The sequence below is a fragment of the Berghia stephanieae genome, unplaced genomic scaffold, assembly GCF_034508935.2.
Source record: "Berghia stephanieae isolate SIO BIC M18660-M18661 unplaced genomic scaffold, UCSD_Bste_1.3 scaffold575, whole genome shotgun sequence".
NCBI classification, from domain to species: Eukaryota; Metazoa; Mollusca; class Gastropoda; order Nudibranchia; family Aeolidiidae; genus Berghia; species Berghia stephanieae.
The window spans coordinates 12,199-19,504 of NW_027627233.1; the positions used below are offsets into that span (position 1 = coordinate 12,199).

General features: G+C 36.2%; 1 long non-coding RNA gene across 1 annotated transcript; it reads left to right on the forward strand.

Moving 5' to 3' along the window:
- Positions 1–475: 475 nt before the first annotated feature.
- LOC144962068 (uncharacterized) lies at positions 476–7,306 on the forward strand. Its single transcript, XR_013643362.1, has 2 exons — positions 476–593; positions 4,189–7,306. It is a non-coding gene; the product is annotated as an uncharacterized LOC144962068 (long non-coding RNA).

The window sequence follows — 7,306 nt, forward strand, 5'->3', positions numbered from 1 at the left end:
ATCTAATTTAAATGAGACTATTTCCGACCTGGTAATACAGCATACAACTTGAAAAAACAGGCTGGTATTTGCCCACCCTGCCCATTATTACCAGTGGCTTGTCTCATAGGCGAGCTATAGTGGGACAAAAAGCCAGCTGGGGGCGTCACCCCAGCGAGGCACAAGCTAGCACAAGTGAGACAACTTTTTTTGGCGGGTTAAAGTGCGCATGCGTCAATGCAGAATTACCAGTTTGGCAAAAAAAACGATTTTAACTGGGTTTGATATTTTGGTATTTGGGGAGTCTTTTGCTAAAATTAAGTGTAATTTTACCTAAATGATAGATAATTATAAAGTATTGACGGCATAACAAACAATGAGAATGTTTTCTTTTATTATATATGCATTTTTGCAAAAAAGAAAGCGATATCTATAATATTTGTCTTTTTTCCAAAAGTAGTATGGCATGTTTTATAAGAATAATCTCACAACCCTGGCATATCTGCCCGCCCTTTTCAATCTCAAGATGGCGAACTTAGTAGGCATCAAATACGAGTCAGGGGAAAAAATTAATTACCCCTGCTCGGACGCCGAGTTTGTTCTCCTGAACAATGGTGAGCTTGATGTATTATTTTGTTGTTGTTGTTTATATCTTGTTTAATGCATCCTCTAGTTGATTGGCACCATTATTTTAGTCGGAATACTTTTGCTTTCGCCGTAGCCGTAACCAATGTGAATGGGATTTTTAGTTTGTTTACAAGTGTCTATTTTCAAACTATAACCACACATCACATAGCGAAAGGAATAGCTCCATTTGTGTATAGGTAGTAAAGAGAGAAGAATAAATGCTCGAATCTATGGAAAAAGCTGAGTTCTTTGAGATGTTATTGGATTGAATTCCCCATTAAAAGTGTTTAAAACAGGGCAGCCGCTGAGTCGGCGGAACCGAATCTTGTTTTCACGTTCAAGTTCAAAATTCAAAGTCGAAGTCGAAGTGTCGGGGGCAAAAAAAAAAAAAAGGAAACCGCAATCGCACCTTTCATAGTGGCAATGTTTTAAAATCGGTACTACCGCAAACTCGGAGACCCAAATAATTTTGGGGTTTTGGGAGGGGGGAAACTTTTTCTTAAATTTTTTTTGGGGGTTTGTTTTGTTGGAAGGGGGGGGGGGGGACTTTTTTTTTTTTTTAAAGTCTCTCCCCTCCCAAAACCCCTACTAGACTTTTTAAAAAAAAGTTTTCCCCCTCCCAAAACCCCTACTAGACTTTTTTTTAAAAAGTTTTCCCCCTCCCAAACCCCAGAATTATTTGGGTCCCCGAGTTTGCGGTATTACTATTACCTTAAAATTGGTTGGGTTGAATGAAAATAAAGCTGTCTTAGACTAGACAGGTTCGTCAAGCCCATTTTAAGAGGCTGTGATTATCCCCAGTAATATTAATATTACGTCCTTAATATTAACAGAGTTATTCGACACCCGAGTCGCGCATGCGCATTTTGAGAATTAGCTACTCTCAACGACTTCTGTCGTGTGAATTTATCAGCATGGTGGTCGTAGGGCTAAATGGTTGTCTGAAGGCAGGAACTCATTAAAATGCTTAGGCTAGGGATAAAATGATCAGAACAATGAACAATTTGAATGTAAACCCTTCATCCGCATAGAAATTGTCTAAACAAATAATAGACAGAATGTCGTGTGAGCTCCTTGTTGGATGGAATCTTAATGACACGAAAGCCTCGTATGCTGAGAGGAGCATAGTGGTTGAGCTGCTTGACTCTTAATTGGAAGTTTTTGGGTTCAAAGCCCAACGGGGAACCTTATTTTTTCAATACTATTTTTTTTCCCCACTATTTTATTATTTAAAAAGTATTTTCCTTTATATTTTAAAGCTTATTTATTGATTTTTTTATATATTATTGTTTATTATTATCATTCTATCATTTTTTTTCTAATTATTATTAATATATTATTATTAATTTTTACTTTTGTCTGTCAAATAAACATTGTTGTCACAATAGTTAATTTATGAAAGTCATTACAATCATGGGGAAAATTTCTGAGCGCCACGTTTTACACCTGAGTACGGAGAGAGAATGTGAGCTTTTTCCAACATAGGCGAGCTATAGTGGGGCAAAAAGCCAGCTGAGGGAGGCACCTCAGCTAGGCACAAGTGAGACAACTTTTTTTGGCGGGTTAAGGTGCGCATGCGTCAATGCAGAATTACCAGTTTGGCAATAAAAAATAATAGTTTTACTGGGTTTGATATTTGGTATTTTGGGAGTGTTTTGCTAAATCACTTAATTTTACCTAAATGACATAATTATACAGTATTATTATATGGTGAGCCAAGGTCAAATTATTACGACCGCGTGACAAACAATGAGGATTTTTTTCTTTTATTATATGCATTTTTGCAGAAATAAAGCGATATCTATATTTTATCTTTTTTCCCATAACTAGTGTGGCATGTTCTATAAAAATAATCTCACAACCCTGGCATAATTTTTCTTGTACTGCCGCTGAGGTTAATATGATATATTATTTATATTGTTGTTGTTGCTCTTTGTTTAAGTCATCCAAGGGTTGATGGGTCTTTGAAAAATGTCACTTGCTTTCACTGTGGCGGACTGAACGGTGGGAATGTGTGACATTCATTTTCATTTGGTTACAACGAGTGGGGTTTGGAGTTGGAGATGTTTGGATTGGTGTGATGTTGGATAGTGTCATATTTCAACACATAGTATTAGATTTAGATAGTCTTGATATTTTAAGTAGAAAATAGTTCGTTTTGCATAGAACACTGATATGATTCATGATACTAAAACGGTTCATTCCTTTTCCAGATTCCAAATTATGATGGATGGTGATAGTGATAAGGTACTGGTCACTGACACTGGTGCCAGTGCTAATTTGTTTTAGTTTTATGAAGTGACTGGTTACCACAGAAACTTATAGCACCATTCTTGGCACAATGCTTGGTATCGCAATAACATTTTCAGCCAGTGAGAGCTGCTTTGATCAGTTCGGTTTGTTTGTTTTTTGTCATCGCAAAAATAGGGTTACAATAGACATAAAAATAAAAAGTAAAAAAAGAAAACCGATTCACATCCAGAATTTTATTCATGCCTAGATAAATCTTAAACAAATATTAATGTACAACAGACGTTTAAGACAATAGGAAAATTATTTTCGGAAAGCTCCTACATCCCCAGTATTCATTAAAGAATTAAAGGCTGTCATTATTCCCATTGAAAATTCGTTATCCCCAGACACCTTTTACCGGACGTTGCAAGGGATAAATGTCCCCCACCCCCTTTTTTTTTTTTTTTTGAGTGAGTATTCTTTTCTCCCTTTTGTTTTGCCTTTTGTTCCGTTTCTGAGCATGAATTTCTTAATATTGTTTTATTTTTAAAAAAAAATGTTTTTTTCTCCTCTGTCTGACCATTTGGTCGCTCTCTGAATATTTCTGTTTGTTTGCTTTTTAATTAATTATTCTTTTTAGACACTTTTTCAGATCGGAGTGGGGACGAATATGACAACTTGCGAGAGAGTTTTTTTTTTTTTTAAAGTGGGGTGAGGATGGATGGGACATTTATCCCTTTCAACGTTCTGTAAAAAGAAGACGGAATTTTTTAAAAAGTGGCGGAACCAGGATTTGAACCCACAACGCCGATTCTGGTAAAACTTCCAGGGCAGACGACTAAACCATTCGGCCATGACACCCAATTCGAAGTAGACGCATATTGTGTATATGTAGTAACAACTGATTTATTGTTGGTTAATTTTGTTTTTATAGATATTTTATTAACTTTCCTTATTTCTATGTGCATTTGGAATCATTCCATATTCTGGAATGTGGATAATTGTTTAAAAGAGTGGAGTTTCAAATATGTGTCTGGGGATAATGAATTTTCGTCATCCTCAGACAGGTGTCAGGGGAGGGATAACGAATTTGCATTATCCCCAGGTGTCTGGGGATAATCACAGCGATTTTAAAAAGTATGAAAAATCTCTTGGGAGAGTAGAGGGCTAGGATTTAGTGAGTTAAGACTAAGATCTGGTGTTAGTAAGAATGAATCTCGCCTTTAATGGGTTAAATCTTAGTTTGATTTTTTTTAAATTACACACAGCGAGTTTAAGTTTTTATTTTTTTTTTTAATGAATTATTTACTATTGTTATGACATTTACTGCTTTTTTATTTTTTCTTAAAGGTGGCGTCAATTGGCACAGTGGTCAATCTATATATGGTCTGTTAATTCTCACAGTCCGCAACTGCGACAAAGTCCTGGTAAACCGGTGATGTGTATTCAACATGGATGACAGACTGCATTTGGAAGCAATTTTTATTGTAACCTGAGTGAAGTTTTCAGATCCCACAGATTTGGTAAATGAAATGATTCTTATGTTACCGCAGTTATGAGAGATAAAAGTATTATTCTCTTTTAGACTTAAGTCAGACCTGTAAATCTTCCGACTTTTGTCGGGTTTCCGACAGTACGATTTTGCTCTATAAGTGCTAATATTTTAAAATACAATTAATTGTAAAAATATAATTCGTAACGTCAAAGAACAGAACCAATAAAAAAAAGAAAATAAATGACTTTTATTTCGTTCCTCGAAAAAATCTGATTTTATTCCCTTTCAAATGCTGACTTTAGGAGAAAAAAATTGTTCTTTGTCGCATCAAAAACAAAACAAAACTAGGCTGTCTATCAGTTAGCTATAATATTATCATGTCACCTACACGCTCCTCTAGACGTGGATGTATTCACTGCCTGGCTACTGTGCCACAACCAGCGAGAGACGGTTGCGAAGTTCGCGCGAGTCGTCAAACACAGACCTAGTCAGTAAATAATGCACGCACAGAAGTGTGTCGGAGCTTCTCGGACCGGAAGCAGGCCTGTAAATCTTCCAACAAATGTCGGCATTCCGACAGTACGATTTTGCTCTATAAATTCTGACATTTAAAAAATATATATATATATATTCGCAACATCAAAAGACAGAACCAGCTCTCGACGAGAGTATTAAAAACATTTAGATCTGTAAATTCTCAGTCAATTAACTGAAATCAGTCAATTCGTCAAATTCATATATTTTTTAAAAGGAAAGAAAGAAGGAATTCATGAATCGTAGTAGAATGACGTGAGGTAGTTAGGAATGTTCCACAGTGCTACGCATTGCTCAATGGCGTTTATATTTACAATGGATATATTGCCAAGGCTTCTTAGAATTGCCGTGTCTGAACACACCCCAGTGTATTTTCACACAGCCTTTGTGAAATTATCTTTTCACTTTAAAACCCTGTCATGTTCCCGATGGTAGCCAATTTTAACTGAGCCGCCAAGCGATAAATTTCACTGTTTCGTCTAAGCCAAAGTTGACCACATTTACTTCGTAGAGCCTAAAAGTATGAGAAAGTTTATTGCGAAAGCCGGAAGTGCGTTATGAAGACACCTTCAAATCGAAAGTTTTATTATTGCTACAAGCTCATCTCGATTGCCTCACGTTGTAAACAAACTGGTTGACAGTTTCTTCACTGATTTGGGTACTTAATTATGAGAAACAATTGTAAGTGGCCTAATTAATTCCCACGTAAATTAGTTTTCTGCCATTGTTTTGCTCAAATGAGCTTGCTGTTTACTATTCATCTCGATTCTTTGGATTTTTCTGATACGATACGACGAGTTAAATTTCACTGTTTCATCTAAGTCAAAATTGACCACATATACTTGGTAGAGCCTAAAAGTTTAATGCAAAAGCCGGAAGTGGTTATGAAGACACCTTCAAATCGAAAGTTTTATTATTGCTACAAGCTCATCTCGATTGCCTCACGTTGTAAACAAACTGGTTGACCGTTTCTTCACTGATGTGGGTACTTGAATATGAGAAACAGTTGTAAGTGGCCTAATTAATTCCCACGTAAATTAGTTTTCTGCCATTGTTTTGCTCAAATGAGCTTGCTGTTTACTATTCATCTCGATTCTTTGGATTTTTCTGAAACGATACGAAGAGTTTCAGTCAATTTTTATAGAGCTCATTTACAGGTCTATACTTATCTCGTTAAAGACAAAACAAACCAGACAGCACTCCATCTTGTCAATAATTATCACCACCTCCACACTACCCGGACGTGTACTTGTTCACTGTCTGCCCACATACTTGTGTGTCTACCTGCATGTAACTAGCTAGTGTCTGTCGCTCGCGTTCGCGAATCGTCGATCACAATTCGTAGTCAGTAATCAACTAACGCACATAGTGTGTTGGGGACCAGGCCGTTTCTTTCTATTTTGCAACTGACACACACACCTCGTTCCATTCTTCTTTTTTTCAGTTCAGTTCATTATCTCTATCCGGTTGAAAGTGAACCAGAAAAATATGTGTGCGAAATAGATATTTTTCTTCGAATGAATACTTCTATCGGAAGTTTTCACTCGTTTGGCATACGACCGATCTTCTTTTCCTCTATTCTCGCACGACCGTAGTTTTTCAGTTATTTATTAATTAAATTATTCTTCCTATTCATTATGCCTGAAGTATTTTTAGATCGCAGATCGGACTTACTTACCTTAGAAAAATGTGTTAAGCATAAATTTAAATGGTCGTGGCTTGAAGAACAAGTCACCAACTCTTGCTATGTGAGGAAAATTGAGGCACCAGGGATGGCATTTGTGTCATATCTGGGTTGCGTTGTTAATCCACTTTTTTGGTTTAGTTGGTCTATTTTCGTATCCTCGAAAAGTTCAGACGATTTTTTCACCACCCATTGACAGGCCTGCGGAAGGTTTCTCTCTATTTTGCTACTGACACACATGCATTACTCCGTGTCTTATTTCTTTTTCCCTGTGATTTATTGGTTCAGTCTGGATGTGAAATGGAAAAATAATAATGCGAAATAATTATTTTTCTTCGAAATATATTTCTTCTTCAAATGCTCTCACACGACCGCACCACCTCCTCCTCTTCTTCTATAATAATTAATCCAAATAAACGAAAGAATCAGCGTAAACAGCAATTATATATAGAGAGAGAGAGAGTGAAACATTTTTTACGGGTATGTGTGGTGTATAAGCGGAGCGTGAGATTAAGCGGAGTGGACTCATTTACATTTTGGCTCAAATATGTTAAATCATAGAGGATTATTATTTGCAATTGTTTCAGTGAAATATGGATAAAAGTTATGGCAAATTATGTTTCTTATGTCTTCAATCATGTAACATTAGCTTCATATTATGTTCAGGCCTGTAAATCTTCCGTCTATTGTCGGATTTCCGAAAGTTTTATTTTGCTCTATAAGTGCTAATATTTTTATTCCGTTTCAAATGTCGA